Source organism: Puma concolor, chromosome B1 (assembly GCF_028749965.1).
Source record: "Puma concolor isolate L17-30 chromosome B1, mPumCon1.1.hap2, whole genome shotgun sequence".
NCBI classification, from domain to species: domain Eukaryota; kingdom Metazoa; phylum Chordata; class Mammalia; order Carnivora; family Felidae; genus Puma; species Puma concolor.
In genome coordinates this window covers 157,730,554-157,755,030 of record NC_141670.1, presented here as the reverse complement: position 1 = coordinate 157,755,030, position 24,477 = coordinate 157,730,554, and the positions used below count along the sequence as shown (strand labels likewise).

Below are 24,477 nucleotides of genomic sequence, written 5' to 3'. Positions count from 1 at the left end.
CTACACTTCCTCTCCAAAACTGCCAGTGTCTTCAACTACTCCTACCTCTAGGATACATGCCCTATCCTTAACTACTCTGACCTCTGGGAATTGACCCTATAAATTTACCCAGAGTTTGCCAGTGGCAGTTTTCATCAGGATATCAAAGTGTCAAAGAAAGGGGTCATAATATCTCCCTGCTGCTCCCTTTCTGCTATAGGCTATGGTTCTACCATTCGCTGCATCCTTCCAAATCTATAGCTTACTTACTACTTCCAAATCTATAGCTCCACTTACTACTGTTTTCTCCCCTTTCCACTTTAGGCCTAAGAGTGAAACATCTTTCTGATGGTGTTTGTCTCCTTTGGGTTTTCCTTATATTTTCCAAAACATTAGTAAGGGTCTTGAACAAACTTTGATTCTATTTCCAATGTAGTCCAGACTAATGCATTCATCCCAGGCTGAAAATATTACTTCCAACTTCACTAATAAAATTGGGACACTCAAAAGAAAATTCCTAAGACCCGCTCACCATGTCTAATTATCGACCAGCATTTGTTTCAGTGTCCTCTACCAACCTGCCTGTGACTGTAGAGCTGCCCGTCTGATATTGCCACTAGCCACTTGTGGCCATGGAGCACGTAAATATAGCTAGTATAACTGGAAAACTAAGTAATCTTACTTCAATTTACTTAATATAAATTTAAATTTAAAATTACTCAATTCAGTTATTGGTGATTTTAATTATGTCTGGAACACTTGCACATATATATACACATATAAATGTGCTTTTAGTACATTTTTTGAAATCTAAATAACAATCAAGTATTTTTGATAAAAATTTAGTGACCAAATTAAAATGTTCACTATACAAAGTACACACAGGATTTTGAAGATCTTATATAAAACAAAGAATATAAGTTACTCATTAATAATTTTTGTTACTACATATTAAATTGATAATATTTTGAGCATATTAGATAAACAAACATATTAGTTCATCTGTTTATTTTTACTCTTTAAAATGTGACTACTGGAAAAAAAGTGAATTATATGTATGACTCATATTCTCTTTCTATTTGCATAACACTGATCCAGATCTAGTCCCTCCATACCTAATGTAAGTCAGTCTCTCACTCATACCCTAGCTCATCTCTTTTACCTACCTAATCACACCACTTTAGCAATTCCTTCTTCTCTATCCAAAATTATCAAATTCTCCTGTCAACTGGATCCTTCTCATGCACAAGTAGATATGCTGTTTTTCCCCCTTCAAAAAACATTCTCTTTACTCCATTTCAACCATTTTGCTACTCCACTAGGCACCAAAATTCCCTGAAAGTGTCTGTGTTAATGATCTCTAATTCCTTTCCTCCCATTCTCTCTTAAACCACTTAACCCCTCCATTGCTGTTTTATTTCTTCCAAGTTTTTATTTAAATTCAAGTTAGTTAACATATAGTGTAGTATTGATTTCAGGAGTAAAATTTAGTGATTCATCTCTTACATATAACACCCAGTGCTCGTCCCAACAAGTGATGGGTGTTCCATCACCCATTTAGACCATCCCCTGCAACCCTATCCCTCCATCAACCCTGTTTGTTCTCTATAGTAAAGAGTCTCCTATGGTTTGCCTCCGTCTCTGTTTTTATCTTAGTTTATTTTTCCTTCCCTTCCCCTATGTTCATCTGTTTTGTTTCTTAAATTCCACATATAACTGAAATCATATATTTGTCTTTCTCTGACTTATTTCACTTAGTATAATACACTCTATCTCCAACCACATCATTGCAAATGTCAAGATTTCATTTTTTTGGTGGCTGAGTAATATTCCACTGTATATATCACATCTTCTTTATCCATTCATCAGACATTTGGGCTCTTCCCATAATTTGACTATTGTTCATAGTGCTGCTATAAACATTGGGGTGCATGTGTCCCTTCGAATCAATATTTTTGTATCCTTTGTATAAATACCTAGTAGTATGATTGCTGGGTCATAAGGTAGTTCTATTTTTAACTTTTTGAGGAACCTCCATACTGTTTTCAGAGTGGCTGCACTAGTTTGCATTCCCAAGGACGTAAGAAGGTTCCCCTTTCTCTGCAACCTCACCAACACCTGTTGTTTCCTGAGTTGTTAATTTTAGCCATTCTGACAGGTGTGAGGTGGTATCTCGTGGTTTTTATTTGTATTTCCCTGATGAAGAGTGATGCTGAGCATTTTTTTCATGTGTCTGTTAGCTTTTATTAAAGTAACCAATTATTTCTATACTGCTTGCCCACTGGCCTATTCCAAGTCCTGATGTTAGTTGATCTACCAAATAAATTTGAAAAATTGGGTAACCCCTTCCTCCTACTATACTTTCATCCTTCTGATTACCATCAGATTATCTTGGTTTTCCTCTGGTATCATATATTGCTTCTTTTTGGTCTTTTTAATTGATCTTTCATCATTTTTCAACCTCTTAATATTGGAGTGGTCCAGGATTCAGTCGTTGGTCTTCTATTTCTCTACCTTCATTCCTTTGGAATTTGACAGCTAGTCTTGTGGCTTTCCATATCTTCTGTTTGCCAATGATTCCAAAATTTGTATCTTGATACCAGAGATTAATCTGAATTCCAAGTTCTATTTCTTACTGCCTACTTGACATTCTGAACTTAATTTTTTCCAAACTGGATTCCAGTCTTTTGGATTCCCATCCTTTGTGTTGCTTTGACCAAAAAATTCAAAGTCATTCTTCATTTCTATCACACAACAGCACAACAGTCAGGAAACCCTACAGGCTCTATCTTCAAAATATATCAAGAATTTGATCACTTTTTACCACCTCTACTTTACCATGTTAATCCAAGCCCCTATTATTTCTTACGGGGATCATTGCAACAGCTCCCTGTTTTCTCTGCTTTATCCTTTGCCCTCAACTGTCTAGTCTCAACACAGCCACCAAGATAAGCATGATAACAAGAAAATCAGACCTTGTCTTCCTTCTGATGAGGAAAACTTAATGATTAACATTTTGTTTGGAGTAAAAATCAAACTCTTAACAACAGCCGATGAACCTCTACGTGATATGGCTAAGATCACATTTCCCATTGTTGTCCAGTTTTCTCTCTTCAGACACAACAGCTTCCAAGTTCTTTCTAGAGAACACCAGACATGCTCCCATCTTGGGCCTATGCGCCAGCTATTTTCTCTGCCTGGAACAATTTTCCAGATATCCATGTGCTACTTCCCTCACATTTTTCAAGTCTTTACTCAGAATTTACCTTTCCTAGGAAGGATTATCTGCCCCCCCCCCACCACTTTAAACTATGACACTCACCCAAATCCTAACCCCCTTATCTTGCTGTTTTGTGTTGTCATCTCCTAGCACTTATCACCTTCTTACATACTCTATGTTTGAATTATTTTTATTTCCTACTGCATTAATATGTACACTCCACAAGGTTAGAGATAGTGTAGCTGGCACACAGAAAATATTCAAAACTGTTTGTCAAATAATATGATAGCTCAACTTCTTCATTTAGTCTTAATTATTCAATTCTTAAGAGCCGCATTTTCCAATGCAAATCAGGGGCCTAAGCTCCACTATAAGAAAAAAAACAAAAAAAAAAACAAAAAACCAAAACATTCCAGACTCATCCACTTGAAAGTCCTGGTACCCAGAGATCATGGTTTGAAGATGGTGGTGCTTTTTAAGTGCAAGAAGATAGAAGGCAAGTGATCTATTGAGGAACTGCAGCCTACCAGTTGTCTTGAAGACTGACCAGTTTGCAACAGCAGCTCTTCATGAAGCCTAAGACTTTTACTCTGTAAAAGAGTTAAAAGTGACTTCTGATTTCTTCTAGTAAACAAACAAAATAGAAGCATAAAACTCTCCACCTTGAAAAGTCTGGGTATTATCTGGTCCAATTTCCTCGCACAGATATTCACTAGTAGCACCTGATCTCGGTAGTAGTCTCCTAATTAAGGGCTTCTCCCTTTATCCCACACTGCCTCATCTTATGTGCATGAGTGTCTATCTTTACATGCACAGACAGGGATTTTAAATGCAGGTTATTGGTTAACAGACAGAAAACTTGTGGGTTTTTTTTTGTTGTTGTTATATATATATATATATATATAATGCAGTTGTGAAGAAACTGCACATTTTCTTCCTGGGAAAAAATAATATTATGCTTCTAGGCAAGCAAGCCCACATAAGCATATTTTACCTAGAACTTAGTTAAGTATAATATTAACGGTATTTCAGCACCTAACCACCATTTGTAAAAGTACCACTGTGGGAAACTGTGCACAAGGTCTTACTTCGTTGCACTGAATGCACCTCACTGCAAGATCCATAACTAAGAAAACCCCCCCGAAATGTTTCTGTTGTTTCTCCACAGTGAAGGTACATCATGGACAACACCATTGCTAGAGTGGAAGGGGCAGCATTTCGTGATAGTTGGGGAAACAGTCTTTAATAGGTTTGTTGTCAAGGTATCACCATTGACAGAGTAATAATTATTAATATGATTATGATTATTTCAAATGTTTATTTATTTTGAGAGGGAGAGAGCACGAGCGGGGAGGGGCAGAGAGAGGGAGAGAGAGAGAATCCTAAGCGGGCTCCACAAGCTCTCGGCGCAGAGCCTGACACGAGGCTCCATTTCACAAACCGTGAGATCACGAGCTAAGCCGAAACCAACAGTCAGATGCTTAACCGACTGAGCCACCCAGGAGCCCCTTAACTGCTGTTTTCCGTCAACCTTATTACCATTTTGTGTTTAGGAGTCTGCGAAAGAATAGCTTAAGACAATGCAATGGCTGTTCCTACCCGGCAGGGTCTTCAGGGCCATCTCAGTCGCCTTCTCAGCATTCCAATTGTCCTCAAAGAACTGCTGAACAAGGCCCAGAGGGCACTGCACGCCTTCAGGTGAATCTGCAACCTCGGACTGAGTAGCAGTAAATTCGGGAGCTGGAGCAGTTCAGTCACCCTAAAATTCCTCCTTGGTCACAGTCTTTTCAGCAGTGGTCTGCTCTTCCTTTTCTACCTTTTCAGGATCTCCGTAGAAGGAGAGCTGGAGCCTGAGCTCCCGCAAGTGTTCACAGGAGATGGCGCTGTACATGCGCAGAAACTCCGGGACGAGCATGCACCACATCAGTCCCACTAAATGAGCTTTTCCTCTCTCCTTTTCTCTCTCTCTCTCTCTCTCTCTCTCTCTCTGTATGTCCTTTTTCTCTCTTTTTCTCTCTCTCTCTCTCTTTTTTTTTTTTTTTTTTTTTTTTTTGGTCTTGCAAGAGACAGCAATGCCTGCATAGTGCCAAGAAGAGTCTGGGTTACACAGAGCAAAGGTAAGCAGGTTAACCTGAGACCTCTGTGGGAGCCTGGTATCAGCCCTGGGGTCAGCTACTATCAGAAGTTGCAATTCCAGAAAGCTGCCTGGATCTGGTTAGTGAAGATTCCAGGAACGAAGTGGCCAGCAACAGGAGTGGCTCCAGCAACAGCAGCAACAGCAGCAGCAGCAATTTTTAGCACAGTCACCGGCCAGTATTCCTGGACTGATATGCCACTGACATTAGCCAGGTTTTTCATGGTAACTTCAGGAGTTGCTCCCAGGTTCTCTTCAAATTTCCGATGCAGATGCCATCACTTTCCCTTTTATTCCATTTAGAAGTCAACCCACCTAACTGGATTCCTGCTGCAAGGAATTTGAGGACACCCTCCTCCTTCATTTGCAGAACATCAAGGGCTCCAGGGAGGGTGACGTTTCCCCTTCAACTTACAATGGGAATCCAGAACAATGCCATATGGACTCCTTTCTGGTTAGTGCAGAAATCTGCTCTTTTTATTCAAGGATGAGAAATACGTACAATATCAACAGGATACAAAATTCCCGAGAAAGGATTGTTTTAGAGCCAAATAGTGCCCTCGCTTCACATATGCTGCTACTCAACAAAAATATGTTCTCTAATAGTTTTTTTTTTTCCATGCTTTCAAAAAGAGGCAATTTCTTAGGAATAGAGTTAAGAATGTAAAAGATATACTGGATCTTTATTTAAGAAGCCATACTAAACTTGACTTGGCTTAATCGAGCTAGCTTACAAAATCCATAGAACAAGAAATGTTTTAATTGCAGACAAATTAACTTGGAACTTCAAGTGTTAAGATATATTTAGCCTATAAAATTTTGTAGCTCCTATAAAAATACTAACTAAAGTAAATCACAATACTAAAAAAAAAGATTCAGGCTTAGTAGATCTATTTACCACAAGATTTTTCACAATCACAATGAAAAATTGCTATAATTGTCAGGATATATGTAAGAGGCATTTGGTGAGTGGTTAGGTTCTTAGAACAGATTTCTCCAATTGATAGGAAAGAATGGTGACAGTAGAAAAGCAGGACACTAGTGTATCATTTGGCTTATTAAAAGAAAAAAAAATTACTGCTTCTACTTAACTAAGGTGAGTTAGAGGTACTTTCAGAAACAAAACAGAAAACGTAAAGATTATGCTGCTTTGAAAAGATTTCCAAAGAGACTACATGTCTGCAAGATACTTGAAAAAATTAGAAAGAATAGTGAGGAGTTTAATATTATTTATTAGTCATATAGCTTGTGACCAATCACCCTAGTGAGGTTCAACACATGTTGATTCCTAAAGCAACAGTCTTTTCAAAGACTGGACAGCGTCTAGTGTTTTTCCTTATCCCAAAAATGTTTATCTAATATATTCTAAGTGCAAGGTATTATTCTAAGTGCTGGGTAATGAACTAACACACTATATCCAGTCCCTGCCCACCATCACCAAAAAAAAATTAAAGAATAGGACATTATTTCTGCTGAGGTTCAACTTAAATACCTAGTGGGCCATATAAGACATGTAAACCAACCATGGTAAAAACAGTATTTGAAAGGTGCCTAATGAGTACAATAAATACTCCTCAATAGATGCTCCAAAGGAAGATGTGGCTAAATGAACAGGGAAAGATTAATGGAGGACAAAATATTAGGCAAAGCATCAATCCCACCATGGTCTTCATCAGCCATGCCCTCTTGTGACGTGATGGGGAAATCTTAGGCTTCAGAGTATGAGCTGGCTTGGTTTGAATGCTGGTTCTGGGACCACTACCTGTGAAAGGGTGGTAAACTTCTTATCCTGTGTGAACCTACTTCTTTTAGTAAAGTGGAAGCAAACAAATCCCCATGCCTTTTTCAAATTTCTTTAGGGAAACAACTGTCCTCAGTTGGTTGTTTCTTAGCCCTTCCCAGTCTGGTTTTATTCCACATCTGACCACGGAAATCAGTACTCAATAGGCACCACTTTATTATTATTTTATGATTGTTAAATCCAACTGAGGCCTTTGAACCATTATCTTAATATTTCTACTGTCTTTGACTCCCTATATGAATCTCCTTAAGATTCTTAAAACTCCTTAAAACTCTTTCCTCTCAGGTCTTAATGGCTCAACACTTGCAGCTATTTTCTTCAGTAGAAGTATTTTTCAAAGTGCAGGTCAAGACTCACTAGTGAACTCAGTGGGTTACCGCCACAAATTTGTGGCGTTTTTTAATAAAATAAAAGAGAATTGACTTGAAAACATCTGATGCATCACACTAATGTTTGGTGACATTTGTTTCATGGTGTGTGTGTGTGTGTGTGTGTGTGTGTGTGCACTCACAGGCGTGTAGATGGGTGATTATGCATGTGTATACCTGGCCAAAGTATGAAATGTATTTCTCATTTCAAGTCATGATGAAAATTTTGCAAGCCACGATTCTAGAGCCATTCCTTCTCAGTTTAATTTTCTAGTTCCTAATTTTAAACTCACCTCTTTGATATTGATTCTCTTCTAACTCTGTAAAACCCTTAATTATCTCTTTGCTAGTTCTCTCACCTGAACTTCCCACCCATCTTACCAGCTGGTTTTTTATAGATACCTAAACTCATTATAAATTATTGATTATTTTAACTGAGTGACAAGAAGAAAGTGACATGTTAGCATGCTTAAACTGACAACAGTATGAAAGACAGGTTTAAAGAAGAGAGACTGGAAGCAGGACATCAGAAAATTATTGCTGTGATCTAGTTAAAGTGATTAGAGAATGAATACGAGTGAAAGGTTTCTAAGAGAAAACAGTATGTGTAATAGCAATTTCAGAAAGAAATATCTATCTATATATAAAGGTGGTGCATGGCAAATTTGATGCCAAAAATAAAGAATAAGAAGATTAGATTATTTTTCCAATGTTTCCTATCTGAAGATGAAGCAGTTTCAGTAATGATCATCTCCAGGGGCACCTGGGTGGCTCAGTTCAGTGTCTGACTCTGGATTTTGGCTTAGGTCATGATCTCATAGATAGTGAGATGGAGCCCCCCTCGGACTCTTGTGCTGACAGCGCAAAGCCTACTTGGGATTTTCTCTCTCTCTCTCTCTCTCTCTCTCTCTCTCTCTCTCGCTGTCTCTCTGCCCCTCCCCTGTTTGTGCACACTTGCACCGGAGCGCTCGCTCGCTCGCTCGCTCTCTCTCCCCCCCTCCCAAAATAAATAAATAAACTTTAAAAAACACAGAGTTTTAAAATAATAACAATCTCCAGTGACAATAATATCGTGTTTATTTTACTTTTGCACTAACAGGATACTACAGCTAAGCAGTTAAAAACCTTAAAATCCAGGGCACCTGGGTGGCTCATTTGGTTAAGCATCTGACTTCGGCTCAGGTCAGGATCTCACAGTTCATGGTTTTAAGCCCCGCATCGGGCTCTATGCTGACAGCTCAGAGCCTGGAGCCTGCTTCAGATTCTGTGTCTCTCTCTGCTCCTCACCTGCTCACACCCTTTCTCTTCTCTCCCTCTCTCTCTCTTTCTGAAAAATAAATAAACCTCAAAAACAATTTTAAACACCTTAAAATTTTTCCAGAACTAAGCCCAGTTGGTAACTTAGTTTCTTTAAAATGTTGGTTTAATAAACAGTATTTTTAATCAAAAATAAATATATATTCAGCAAATTAGTTCCCCTGAAATTCTAGTGTTGGCTGAACTTCATATCTGTACTTGTATTATAATCAAACATACAAATAGGTCATATTTTTTAATTTTCCCAGTAGTTCTTTGTTTTATAAAAATTATAGTAAAAACAAGATATAGTAAAACCCAAATGTTTGGATTTTAAGTTCTAGATTTATAAGTGAAGAGATTCTTGTCCCAGATGGGTTCCCTTTATGTCACATTAAAATATCTCTTGCTCTTTTCTAGAAATGGTTTAACTTTCAAATTATGTGTCAACAACAACAAAATCTGTTATACTGTTATATCAGATAATTAGTACCTCATTTTCTCTTCTTCAGCTAAAATTCATAAAATGCCCTCTAACTATATTTTAACAGGGTGAGGACACTCTAATTAGATCAAGACCTCAGCAAAGAAGACAGTTATGGATGACAGTTTGAGGTTTTGCTACTACCCTTCAATGAATCCAGCAACTAAAAAACTAAGGTCTACCTGAAAAGTCAATGAGTGCTTACAAATTCTTGCTTTTTATTTTCACACCAGTAAAAGAGCCAATGAGATACTACTTATCTATTGGACTTAAAAATCAGAGGACCCTTCTTTACATCTGATTTTATCATTTGCTACTAATGTGGCCTTGAAGAAATCACTTAAACTTTCTGAGTCTCTTTTTTTTTCACTTGTAAATAAAATTAATGTATTTTATAATTTATAAGGCACTGACACATAAAGTACCTAAATAATCTTCTTTCAGGTTTTCTGCTGAAAAGCTCTATGAAACAAGCCTAAGGTAAACGAGACAGACCAGCCGTTGAACTACCAGTTACAGTAAGAAAAGTAAGGAAAGAAAAGTCTAAGTCCAGAGAAATGAAAGTGGCTCTTTGTGATAAAGGCAAAGGGAACATGGTCCACACAGTAGCTCAAAGTATGCAAGGTCAATAAATAAGACAGAAGAAGGAGAAGAAGAGGAAGAAAAGAATGAATTTCATACAAACTGATACACTGTAGTAACAGGAAGCTGCATTCGAAAGTGCATAGAAGCACATAAGGATATAATTGGTTTCGCAAATAAGGGGTGCTACCAGGGTCATGGTTTCAAGCTGAATATGTAAGATTGTGTAAACTTATCCGGAATCATTTAGTAAAAACATGAGATTGTCAGTCAAATAGTAGGTAGACATAAAGTAGGAATGCTGTTGTTACATTTGTATCCAAGAAAAATGGCATTACAACACTGCTGATGGAATATTATAAAAGAATCATACAAACTGCATTCATGACTTGTTTCTTTTACTTCAGGTATGTATTGAAAAATGCAGAGTGGAGAATAAGCTGGAGCATAAAATATTCCATTGTCAAAATATCTTATATAACGTAAAATAGCAAAAGCCACAGAGGAAGGGAGTAAACCCAGGTTTGTGTCGGCCTCTCAAAAATAGAAATAACCGTGGGCACCAGGTCCATCATTCCACCAACACACTAGTCCATAGGGCAAGTTACTTTCTGATGGCTAGGTTCCCTAAGGAAACCTTTTTTTTTTCCCCCTGAATTCATATCAAACAATCTTATCCCACCACTGATGGGAGGTTGCTAAGCCCTGGGAAATTCTTGGAGGCGATAATTCTACCAGTGTGTCTATGATTCAAAAATATATATTCTTTCTATGAAACAAGATGTCTTTTATCAAGCACTGTGAACTATAACTCAAACTTTCTTTCAGTTGAACGTTGAGTGAGCTTGGCTTCAAAGCAAGCATGATGAACAAGAAACATGGCTAGTGGACAAGAGGAGGAAACGAGGACCATATGAGAGAGGTAACTGAAAACAATTGATATTTCTCTAGGGCAAGACTCTGAAGGAGGGCACACTGTATAAAGAATAGTGCCCAAAGAGGCCATGTTTTTTTTTTATTTTTTTAAATATTTTATTTACTTTTGACAGAGAGAGAAAGACAGAGCATGAGTGGGGGGAGAAGCAGAGAGAGAGGGAGACACAGAATCTGAAGCAGGCTCCAGGCTCTGAGCTGTCAGCATGGAGCCCGACACAGGGCTTGAACTCACAGACCTTGAGATCATGACCTGAGCTCAAGTCAGATGCTCAACTGACTGAGCCACCCAGGCACCCCGCCATGGTTTGTTTTAATAGCCACTGAAGATGGAGGAACTCCAACCAGACAAGTAAGGGCACAGAGTCAAAGTTCAAAGAAGCAGGAATGACTTGAAATCAGGTGTATAACAAAATCCTGGTATCAGGCTATGGAGTCGTTCAGAAGATACGAAACAGGCAATAACTATATCAGGAATAAGACATAACATATACTATGGCAATACCACAAGTAAATCAAAGTGTTATTTTCTTTTTAGGTAAGTAGTTGAAAAAAGTTACCCCCTGGAGAAAATTAGTAGTTACCAGTACATGAAGGCACAATTGAGCAAACTGATGAGGTCCATATGGAGAGTATAGATGGGTAAACATCCAGATACAATAAATTCATTTTAGGCATATCGGATCCTGATTGAATAACATCAAAACTATTTCTAGACCCTGTCACATTGGTGGGATGGAAATAACAAATGTGTTCCTGTTATTTGCCAACATGAGTTCAGGAACTAAGCAAGGATGCATCTTCACATAAAGTGCAAAGAAGTCCACAGCTGAACAGGAGTGGGAGAGGCAGACATCACCACATATGTAACAAAACCTGTCCTTGTTCTGAGTCAACAAGATCTTTCATATCACATAAACCTACATCCAGAGGAAGAGAGAAAGTGATAGGATAAAAAATAGAAAATTCAAGATGTCTATTTTCTCTATATTTTTCCCACTAGAGACTTTTTTCCTAGATGAACTAAGTTTAGCCATTTAGTTTATGTCCCTGAATATATCAAGATCATTCCAGATTTATACTAGTGATATTTCTATGTTATATTGTTTCTATTTCTCTTGTTAATGGACTGGGTTTTATTCAGCAATATTTAGAATAAGCAACTTGGGCTTTCAATGTCAGATTCATAGCATTCATACTAAATTAAGCAGTACCTTTTTAAAAATAAAAATGAGTTAAATATTGTTTTCATCTTGTAATTTACAAATTAAAAGCATAAAAGAAGTTAACAAACTTAGGATCATCTTTGAGTCTTGGGTCCTTAAATGCAAACTCAGCTATGAAATTGTTAGCCTCTAACAGGAATTGCCCACTGTTGATTGTGGTCATCTTCCTGGATTCTTCTCAATTTAATCCTGTTCTTCCCACTTCTTTATCCATGTTCTATTTCATTTCTCTTAACCACATTTGCACCACATTAGTCATTTGGTCTCTACATTTTGATCCTTCACTTATCTTCAAGGATTTTGACAAAGATCACTTAATTCTTCCCTCACCATGGCTCAGTCAGAACATAAGATCATCCTTCTTATGGATTGACTGTTTGTGTACCACCCCACCCCCAACTCTCCCATAATTCAAATGTTGAGGCTCTAACCACCAGCATGGCTGTACTGTACTCCTAGAGTATAGAAGTAATTAAGGTTAAATGAGGTCATAAAAACTGGGCCCTGATCTGATAGTATTATTGTCCTTTTAAGAAGAGATGGAGAAAGATCACAAGCTTTATCATTCTCTCTCTCTCTCTCTCTCTCTCTCTCTCTCTCTCTCTCTCTCTCCCTTTCTCCATCTCCATCTCTCTCTCTTTCTCTCTCCCTCTCTCTCTCTCTGCCCAGGCTTAGAGGAAAGAACATGAGGGCAAAGTGGCTGTCTGCAAGTCAGGAAGAGACCTCTCAACAGAAACTGACTCTGCCAGAACTTAATTTGGAACATCTATGCTCCAGAACTGTTGAGAAAATAACTTCCTGTTGTTTAAGCACTCAGTCTACAGTATTTTGTTATGGCAGCCTGAGCCACACCAAGATGTTCCCAATATGCCACTTTTAAGCAAAGGATATGAGTTGGAGGTGAGAATCCACAGAAAAAATGCAACTCATAATAATATCAGAAACCGTCACTTGTTTGTACTCTCTTTATTACTAAAGGATGCCAAATCTGGGGGAAAGGCAATGCAAAGATGTATAATTAAAAGAGTTTTCCCTCCTTCAACATTGTAGTCCAGAGTTGACACTATTAGTAGTGTGATGTTTATCTTTCTGGACATATTTTTGAAAGTCAAGAATTAAAAAGCCAAGTGCATTTCATAGTTTTCTAGTTCCTGCATCTACAAGAATCATTGGAGACACTATTTTACAAAATAGATTTTTGTGATTCACCTTCACAAATTCCGATTTATCAGATCTGGGGTATGATCCCGGAACCTGCACTCTAAGCATCCAAGTAATTCTGATGATGTACTTCAAAGAGCACATTTGGTCAAGCACTAATTTAAATATTCTAGCTATTGGTTCTCTGTTTTTATTAATATTACTACATATTTTAATGTTCAGTTTCATGCATTTTTACCATTACTTAAACACATATTCATTTTATGACTTCTTCATAATATATTATTTGTGTAACAGTCTTTAAACATTTATGTTTCCCTTTAGAAAAACAGAAAATCATATTTTAATTGGGCTGTGAAGTTGGATGCAGGCCTACAAGAACTCATAGGAAAAAGGTGTTTCTCTATTTTATTTTCCTTTTTATTAGTTTACAGTCACCAATTACTCGTTTATCCCCACATTTTATGGTTGAACAAATCTGATCCCATAATCTCAAGGCATTCATAAAGACAGAGAGATTAGCAAAATAAAAGACAACCAAATGTGCTTTTTTTCTCCTCCAATGAAATGTGAACTAGAGCAACTGAAGCTAATTGTGAACTGCCAGTGATAAAGAAAAAAAACACTAGAAATTTATTTTATTGATGAGAAATAAACAAACAAGAAACACTCTGCTCCCTTGTAGTTACCATTAACAGTTTTAAAGCAATTAAAAAATAGTCCATTAAAGACTACAGGTGATTTGTAATGTGAGTTGGACATTGTTGTCATTGGGGTCAGTCAAGATAGATTTTCATTCAATTACCTACACATCTTGCCTCCCCAAGGATACTTGAAGGAGTCATCTATACCAAACTCCTCAGTGATTTTCAACTTGAAGTTCATTAGCTCAATGGCAGATTGATGTATTGCACTTAAAATACACTCAAATGTCATCTTTTTAAAAATCTACTAACACAGCCTTACACTATGGAGTTAAATTCAATCACTCAATTTAGCTTTTGGTTCTTTGGAGAAATTACTTTCCTTTATCAAATTCAAGCTGCAAGGCTGCCAGAAAAGGTGTTAATCATGTCATTCGCTACCATTAATGTAAGCTTTGTTTTTATCCAGTTCTCAGCTCAACATCCTTCTGCATCAATTTTTTTCAGCCAGAGTCTTCCACTGTATAATTACTTCCTAAGAGTAACTTATGTGCATTAGGAAGCATATTAAACAATCAATAAATATTTATTAAATGTCAGCCATGTTCCTGAAAGACCTGTGCCCTTTACTCAAAGAATATATCCTCTTATTGGCAAAATATGATTTTGCATACAAGGAATTATTAAAGGAGCATAAAATAAAATTAAGTGTTAAATTATGTGGTTCAAAGAACTATATGCTACACAAGTTCAACAATGGAAAGAAGGTCAGAAGATTTAATCTGGGCTCTGAGGAAGGAGCAAGGTTTTTGCATCACGAAAAAACCATTACAAAAAAAAAAAATGGTGTGAGCACAGAAAGTGAGCTCAGAAGCAAGGACTGTGGCCAAGGTGAGGTAGAGTGAGCAGTCAGCCTGCCCAGACTGGAAGCTTCATTTATTAGATAATATTCTAAAAAGAATTGCATTCTTGCTTCTTTGAGTTATTCATACAGATTTTTCTCTGCACTTCAATTTCAGTCATTTTCTACCATCATTTGATTTGCAGGATACCAGAGAAGACTTTAAACTCAACTTTGATTGTTTAGGCCTATCCCCTCCTTTTTCTTCAAAGGTTGGGAAGTGATGGATTCAACTCAATGTAATTAATCACTGACTGTACTTTATTATAACAGCCAGACATTTGTTAGGACCAAAATGCTGCATTGTTTTAAAGTAGAATCATTCCCTGTGAGAATTATGAATTGGGAACTATAACAAAGAGGAACTTAATTGAGAATATCTTAATCATAACTTAAATGAACTTACCATGGGAAGAATATATATATTATATATATATATAATATATATATATGTGTGTGTGTCTATATGTATGTATATATATATATATATATATATATATATGAATATTACATTTGGATTTGACCATCAATTCCTGTTTATCTAGGAAGTTGGAGAATCTCTTGTCTCCAATTTTTTTCACCGTCCTCTTTTTGAAAGGAGGGCTTGATTTATTGTACTTGACTTCTCTGCTCTTCTATTTCTTCTTTGGTGTCATTGTCAGGGTTTGTGGGGACCCTTGACAGTGATACATAGTCTAGTTAACCCACACATTTAGACTTGGTGACCTCCTTCAGAATCCCAGCCATCCCCCTTCCCACCCTCCTTCACAGTCTTATGTATTGTTTTCATTACGTGTATATAAGTGTTTGCTAAAAGTGTCGGTTGCCAATTTAAGCTATTTATTGTCTTCACTGCTTCAGCTGCTGCTGGATTTCTGAACTTAATCTGCCAAGAACTTCCGTGCAACACATGCTCACTGCAGTTTTCAAGTGATTGCCAGTTGCTGAACTCTTTGTACACGTTTGCAATTCATTGTGTTACCCCCTTACTGCTGTTTCTGGCATCTGCTCTGACTGCTGGATTTTTGGTTATGGAGAAGTTCAGCAATTCTCTTTACAAACTCTCTACCCAGTGGGAGGTGCTATTATTTTACTTTGTTTGGAGAAATTAGCTATTCCCCCAGGAAATCAAACAAAACCCTTGTCTTTTATACTTCCCCATTTTCTCACTCTGACTGAAGTTGAAAGGTATTTCACCCAGGGGCTACGAGGAGAGCAGAAACATTTTTTGTTTATTTTATTTTAAACACCAGACTCTCCACTAAATGTGGGTATAAACTCCAACTTCACAGAATTAAGATCTAGCTAATGGCTAATGTTGCCTGAGTACCTAAGTGCCAAATTTGTATGCTAAATATTCTACCCAATTTATTTTAATTAATTTCTACAACAAACCTATAAAATAAGCATCATTATCCCCCCTTAGTCAGATAAATAAACTAAAGTTTGAAAGTTAACAAGTTTTCCCAAGTTAACAAAATCTGACATTTAAATATAGGTAGGCAAAGGTAGTAAAGAAACAACTAGATGCCAGTTTGTTTACTTCTGTATTACATTGCCTATAACCCCATCAACAACACTGAGGAAATCAACTTAGAGTGAGATTGTGACCTCCCTGTCCATGACCATTATTTTTTAAAAGGTAGGCAGCTCTCTTAGAGCTTAGGACAAGATGAGAATAATGGACAATGGACTTTACATTATGGGATGTATTATTTAGAAAAGGTACAGCCATTGTTACAAATAGAACCTCACGTATAATAGAAGTTCATTATTCATTCACATAACAGTCCCAAGGGGAGAGAGTTTAGGTCAGCAGGGTAGTTCTCAATGCTGTTATTCAGGCACCAAGACTTACAGGGTTGGTCATTTGTAACATATGGTTTCAAATGTCCTTCTGGTCACCTTTGATTATCACCATTCAAGCCCAAAGAAAAGTGAGAAAGAGCATACAGGGGCATGTCTAGGAGTTTTCATAGCTTGCATCAGCAGTGACACACATTATGCCTACTCATATAGAACGCTGGAACCAACGTGAAGAGCATGGTTTCATGACTACACCTAAATGCAAGGAAAGTTGGGAAACATTGTGTTGTTGGCTGGCCATGTGCCCAGCAATTCTATCCCAATGGAACAAGGGGGAGTAGGTTATGAGGGACATGGAGTCCTCTCCATCACAATCTACCTCTGTGATTATCAAATATCTGTATGCAGATAAAATAGACTCTATCTATGTCTCCAAGGAGACAACTCACTGGATCCACTCCAAAGTCCAGTATCTCTGGAATGTGAAGTTTCCCCACCAGGGCTCAATGGGTTATTTTGTTTTGCAGCACAGAGAAGTATCATAAAGGTTATCTTCCCCAAGTCCAGTCAATATACATTCATGAAGCAGGATAACCACAACAAAAATATGTGTTAAAAAAGAAAAAATACATGAAGAAACAGAAACTCTCTTCATTACTGGGAAGAATGCAAAGTAGGAAAGCCACTCTAGAAGACAGTTTGGCAGTTTCTTACAAAAGTAAGCATACTCTTACCACATGACCCAGCAATCGTGATCCTTGGTGTTTATCCAAATGAGCTGAAAACGTATGTCCACATAAAAACCTGCGTATGAATAATTCATAATTGCCAAAACCTGGAAGCAACCAAAATGACCTTCAATAGGTGAATGGCTAAACAGACTGGTACATCTATAAATGGAGTATTATCCAGGGATTTTTTTAAAGGAGCCATCAAGCCATTAAAAGACATGGAAAAACCTTAAATGCAGATTGCTAAGTGAAAAAGAAAGCCATTCTGAAAATGCTACATGCCATATGACTACAACTATATGACATTCTGGAAAAGGCAAAACTGGTGACAGTAAAAAGATTAGTTACCAGGGGCTAGGGCTGGGCCAGGGTGGGTGGAGGTTTGAAAAAGAAGGGAGGCATGAATAGGTGGAGCACAGGAATTTTTAGGACAGTGAAAAAGAAACTATTCTGTGTGATATTAAACTGGTGTCTGCAAGTCATTATATATTCGTCGAAACCCACTGAATGTACATTACAAAGAGTAAGCCCTAATGCACACTATGAAATTTAGTTAATAATGTATTAATATTGGCTCATCAATTATAACAAATGTACCACAGTAATGGAAGAGGTTAATAATAGGTCAAACTGGGGTGTGGAAGGCTTTGGGATGAAGGAACACAGAGGAAATCTCTATACTTTTAGCTCAACTTTTTCTGTAAACCTAAAACTGCTCAAAAAAGAAGTCTATTTTTCTTTCAAAGAGAATACTAGGGAATACAGCAATCATAGTCCATTAAAACAATGCACTCCTACTGAGCTGGCATTGTATAAAACCTTGACCTGGTAATAGAAGGAATCCCCAGATTAGTTAGGATTCTGCTCTGTGGGAGAATGTACGTGCGTTCCTTGATCATGATGTTCAGAGGCTGCTGAATTTGCCTTCTGAGAGATTCCTTCTTCTCTGCCACCCTCCATGGCACATTTGAGATGAACATTGTGTGTATGTCTTCCTTACAGATCAGAAAGTCCAAAGCTTTCTCAGGTGAGGCTTAAGATATCCTTAGCAGTACAAGTGCCTCAAAAATGAAGTAGGGTTTTGGTCTGTTTATTTCCTGTCCCATCCAAGTGTCAGTAGCCCATACTCAAAATAATTTCTTAGAGGTAATCCTTCAGCCTGTTTTTTTTTTTAACTTCCTTGCAGGGTGTGTGTATGTGTGTGTATGTGCGTGTGTGTGTGTGTGTGTACACTTAATGATAGCTACCTTAAGGACATCTAAAATAATTGGGTAAGGAGTGCCTGAGTGGCTCAGTTGGTTGAGCGTCCAACTTCAGCTCAGTTCATGATCTCATGATTTGTGAGTTTGAGCCCCACATTGGGCTCACTGCTGTTAGTGCAGAGCCTGCTCTGGATCCTCTGTCTCCCTCTCTCTCTGCCTCTCCCCTGCTCATGCTCACTCTTTCTCTCTCTCAAAAATAAATCAACATAAAAAATCAATAAAACAGTTTTTAAAAAATAAATAAAAATAAATTAATTAAATAAAATATAGTTGGATGAGAAGATATCACTCTTTATCTGTTTTTTTGTTGGAAGGTTGAATACCTTCATGTAACTTAGACATTTTATTGGGCCTTTGCATTTGAAGCCTTTCTCAATCATATTTCCTATTAGGGTTTCAGAAAGAAGCAGCTAGCTTCTCCAACCCTGTGAGGCCCTTTATCTGTGAATTTTCTCTCTCCCCGTCAATCTCTGTACACAAACCAGCCAATTCTTACAATATCTTACTTGAAGCAATGAATGGCAGCCAACATGTATAAACATTCTGTCTCTTTTCAACTACTACACCTAAAACTATATGAGCATGTGGTCTGTATTCCAAGTTATAGTTGGAGATGGTTTCCATAAATGCTAATGTTTTGCCATGATATCATATATTTCTCCAACTTTTTAGCCTGTGGCACCACTGCCCAAACATTAACTTCTGGATTGGTTACAATAGGCAAATTGGTTGAAACAAACACCAAAAATTTAGTGGTTTAAGAAATATGTCTTTTTCACATAAAAGTCAGAGTGAGGGTTACAGGCCAACTCTGGCTTTTCTCCATGCAGTCATTCAATTAGTCTGATGGTGACTCTGCCATTTCAACACATCTGAGTTCCAAGATCTCTCTGGTCATTGTCATACTAGTTAGGCAGAAGTAGAAAAGAACATGGCAAAATGTTCTGATAAACCAGGCCTTAAAATGAAACGCACTTCCATTCACATTCCATCAGAGACAACTCAGTCATATGTCAATATCTAACTCTACAGAAAGATGAAGAATGTAGTATAGTTGACCAACCAGTTGTCCAACATTTCCAGTCCAGAGGAAAAAGGGAGAATACATTTTAATAGGCAGCAATATTGCACAAATCACAAAGGTCCTTAGCCTCACTGCAGTTAAATTTCATAGGATATTGAACAATTTATACCCCCTCCCAACCATACAGGAGGATGGAAGTCATCTACTTCCATGTCTGCCCACCCAAAGAGTCCTTTCATCAAAGCCAATAAACAATTTCCCTTCCACCTCACTTAAAAGTTTACCTTCTAATTTTCTGTCCCAGAATCTTTCTGTACTCAAGATAGTTGTGGGTGGGAAAGTTAATAAAAAAAAAAAAAAAAAAAATACTCCCTTCCAGGAACAGACAAACATGGCAGAGCATAGTAGTGCATATTACTCTAACCATTTGGGTTCATTATGTGTACAATCAACAGCCATTCCCATGTTGCCCTTGCAGCCTTAGACTTTATACAAGGTCTTGCTGCAACAAGCAAAGATCAGATTTACAGTACATTCAGCCATCTTCTTTCAAAACAAAGTACCCACATCTACAGGAAGAATGAAAATCCATCTACTGGCAAATTGCAGTCCCCATAAAATGAAACTTGTCTTTCAAAAAATAATGATATTCGCAGAAGCATCATCCCTAATATTACACTTACTAGATGTGAGACCCCATTCAAATTGGTTTACTTGTATTACTTTCTTTAATCTTCCCAGATATTATTATCCCTACTTTACTAAGGAGGAAACTGAGGCTAGGAGACTTTCACTAACTTACACAAGCAGAGGCAGATTCAAACATTAGCAAACAGCACACTTAGCTGCATAGTGCAAAATGTTTTTATTCAGGTGAACAATTACATCACATTTTTCTTGAGGAACAATACATTATTCATAAGTGATTCTTGCTTTACATTTATGCAATTAAGGGCCCATTCAGAAGGTTTTCCCAGAGTGAAGGAACAATCAGCTCCAAAGCAGTCTTCAAGTCCTTACCCGTTAAAGAAGCTGCCTGTAGCTTTTTATATGACAGTTTTTACAGCTTCTACCTACCAAGATTTCAGAACACACTGTTAGAAAACCTTGCAACTGTAGAGAGTTGTACGATAGTGATTTTAGCTTCATCCCATGTAATATTTGAGTCATCTAAACCTACTGCTTCTAATTCTACACTTGCCAACCAACATTTTGATTATGACTTGGCTTCCCATGTGGTTCTGCAACAGAGAAGGAATGTGCTGATCAAAAGGATTTTAGAGCAGTTATGGTTTCTGTGACAATACTTTCTTATGGCAAATTAATAAGTGGCTTAGATTACAATATGACTTCCCATGCAAATTACGAAGAGAGGAAACTGCAGCAATCATGCAAACTTGGATAGTCTCACCTGCACTAATTAAATTTTTCATTGAAAACCAATAGACCAATATTCTGGGATCTAGGAAAGAGGATTGAATGCACACACAGCAGAAGACCTCACTGGCCATTCTGTTTGGTTCAAAGATATTAGACTAAGAGTAAAAGAAAAGCAAAAAAATAAACAAGAAAAGAAGAGCAATGAGAAGACTGCAAATTAAGTCATCCAAAATTCAAATTGGACACAAATGTCAACAAGGAGAAACTACAGGATTTTAAGGAAAATGAGGATTTGGTCAATTAAAGAGTATATTGTATAATATTACACCACAAGAAAGGAAAGCTTTAGAAGATTATCAATAAGAAAATAATTTACAATTTCCTACATGATTATTATTCAGACTCAGGTGCTAAGAATAAAGAAATTGAATTTAACTGAAATCCGTGCAGGGGAAAAAAATAAAGAAGCAAAGACTAATATAAGTTTCATGTTTGAGAGCAATGGAAAAGGGGTGTGCTTCCAACAGTGTTGAAAATGTCAAGTGGGGAAAAAAGGTTCTGTTTTCTGAAAAGTTTTGTCTCCCTGTGTTCAGATATTGAAAAATTTATTCTGACAGATGTCTGTTGAACATCCATTTGAGCCCAGTGCTGTACTAGGCACTGGATAAAATATGAGAAAAATAGAAATGAAGCTTTGAATTCCATAAGAAGCTTTAACTAAGACAGTCTACATGAAGTTTTGATTATTATTGAGTAAATAAGACAGATACACATAGTTTCACGGTAACAAGACTGTAAAATGAGTGATAAAGATTGCAAGCTTCATAGATATTCAAAAAGAAAGACAACAAGGAAGACAAAAGTTGGGAGAAAAATTCATGAAGAAAAAACACTGAATATGGGTCCTTCACAAAAGCTTTCAGTTACCGGTATCTGAAGACACAAAAAAAAAGACAGCTAAATTATGTAGCAATTGAAGGAGAAAGCTCTGGAACCATTATACCCTCCTCCCCCACCATAAACAAATAAATAAATAAAATAACATATATAATTATATATATGTAACTCATGTCAAAATAATTGTGAATTCAAAACTTCTATTACTAAGAAGTAATGATAAATGACTGGAGATTCCAATTAGTTATGTTCTGGCAACCCTCCAGGATTAAAAGTTTGCGGATGCTTATACTGGGTGCCACATTTGCTAAGACACGCATGTATGTTTAGAGAATCAAATAAAAACCATAGAGCATTAGTGGTAGAATAGCAGTCTTCCTTGGTATATTTCAGTTGTCTGTCAAAGTGAGACCAACAGAATTATTTAACATTTTAAATTGATTTCCAATATCTAAAAATCAGAATGTCTCAGCTAAATATTCAGATTCTCAGATTGCATATTTTAAAAATCCAAAGATTCAGGAACACTCGATCTGCTTAGTCTCATGTAACCAATTTACTCTTTCATTCATAGAGTGTCCCCTGAGCTCTGACCATGGGCCAGGCACCATTCTATATGCTGAGAATATATTAAAGAACAACAGCCAAAAAAAAAGGGAAGGGTGGTAAAGAAAGAAAAGTTTCCTTGATTTTGTAGAGACCATTTCAGTAGAAGGTACTTGAGCTAAGTAGCAGCTATCATTTTAAACACATAGCATGATGGGCCATCCTACCTCTCTGTGTTCTAATGGGAGACAGAGAGATAGAGAGATACAGAGAAACAGATTTTGGAGAAAAGTTTAAAAAATTAACTCAGTCCTTTAACAAGGAAATAAAATGAAATACTGAGATCCCTTTTATTTTTTTCAACATTTATTTTATTTTGAGAGGTGGAGGGAGAGAGAGAGAGAGAGAGAGAGAGAGAGAGAGAGAATCTCAAGCAGGCTCCAGCGTGCAGAGCCCAATGAGGGGCTCAATCCCATGAAATGCAAAATCACAACCTGAGCCGAAATTCAGAGTCGGATGCCAAGCCACCTGAGCCACCCAGGAGTCCCTGAGATCCCTTTTATTTGTATTTATTTATTTATTTATTTATTTATTGGCCTTTTGTTTGTTTGTTTTCTTGAGACAGAGAGAGAGAGAGAGAGAAGGGAGGGGGCATGGACAGAGGATCCAAAGCAGGCTTTGCACTGAGAGCAGAGAACCCAATGTGGTCTCAAACTCAGGAACCCTGAGATCATGATGTAAGTCAATCTTGACTTAGCCTACTGAGTCATCCAGGCACTCCATCCCTTTTATTTTTAAGCTGCTTAAGTCATTTAGATAGATTTTATGGTTCGCGGAACCCCTAGTTTTGGGAACTGTAGGGTTCACTGATTAAAGTCAAGATCTCCTACCTGTCAAAGATGGGGCCAAATCTGGATCTGAACTTCAGTCTGCTTGTTCTTGTAGTTCGTATAAATACAATCATGCAGGTATATACCCTTCTGTGTCTGGCTTCGATCACTCATCATTATGTTTGCGAAGTTCATCCACATTATTAGTTAGACATGTAGATCATTCACTATTATAGCTATGTAGTTTTCCATTGTATGAATGGAGCCACAATTCATAATCCATGATGGATTGTATACATGATGGATGTGTGGGTGGGTTCCTGTTTCTGACTATTGAGAATAGTGCTACTAATTAACGGGGTCAAATCTGGATCTGAACTTCAGTCTTATTACAGTTTAAAACTTTCCCAATGGGGCGCCTGGGTGGCGCAGTCGGTTAAGCGTCCGACTTCAGCCAGGTCACGATCTTGCGGTCCGTGAGTTCGAGCCCCGCGTCAGGCTCTGGGCTGATGGCTCAGAGCCTGGAGCCTGTTTCCGATTCTGTGTCTCCCTCTCTCTCTGCCCCTCCCCCCGTTCATGCTCTGTCTCTCTCTGTCCCAAAAATAAATAAACGTTGAAAAAAAAAATAAATAAATAAATAAATAAATAAATAAATAAATAAAACTTTCCCAAGAATTTCTACTAGTTCCTGCAACCTATTTTGTCATGGTTTTCTCTACCCCCATCACACTGCATCCTTGAAAGTTCCATCCCTTGCCTTGAGACATCCTGGAAACAATTCAATCTCTTCATGATTCAATCTCTTCAAGACTTGAATAGAAGGCAAAGGTGGGATGGGATCTGTAATCTCTGCATCAGGAGCTCACTCTGCTGCCTGTAGGCACAATTCTAGGCACTGTGGAGTGGGAAGGAGTCAAAGGCAACCCTAAATGAATGGAAAATGGGCTTAGGGGATGCCCCAGCCTCCCCATCAAACTTATCCTCCAGTGGGACATCTAAGAGTTTCTAAGAGGGCCCACACTGGGGTGGAGTCCATAGCAAAACATACTTATTAATGCATCTTTCATTGCATTGTTACCTTCCTTGTCTCATTTCCCCCTTCTTCACATTTGACTATAAAACCACTTCCCAATAAACTACCTTCACCAAAGGCAATATCTCAGATTCTTACATTTACTGTTTTTGTTCCTCTTTTTGTTTGCTATTAATTTCTGTTTTTCTGTTGTTTTTGTTGGGGTGGGATACTGAAACTAAGATGGTGTCCTAAATAGT

The 24,477-nt window shown here is 37.5% G+C and overlaps 1 long non-coding RNA gene across 1 annotated transcript; it reads left to right on the top strand.

Annotated features, from left to right (window-relative positions):
* Nucleotides 1-5,374: 5,374 nt before the first annotated feature.
* LOC147581976 (uncharacterized) lies at nt 5,375-12,834 on the top strand. Its single transcript, XR_015249818.1, has 3 exons — nt 5,375-5,787; nt 10,693-10,786; nt 12,699-12,834. It is a non-coding gene; the product is annotated as an uncharacterized LOC147581976 (long non-coding RNA).
* The last annotated feature ends 11,643 nt before the right edge of the window (nt 12,835-24,477 follow it).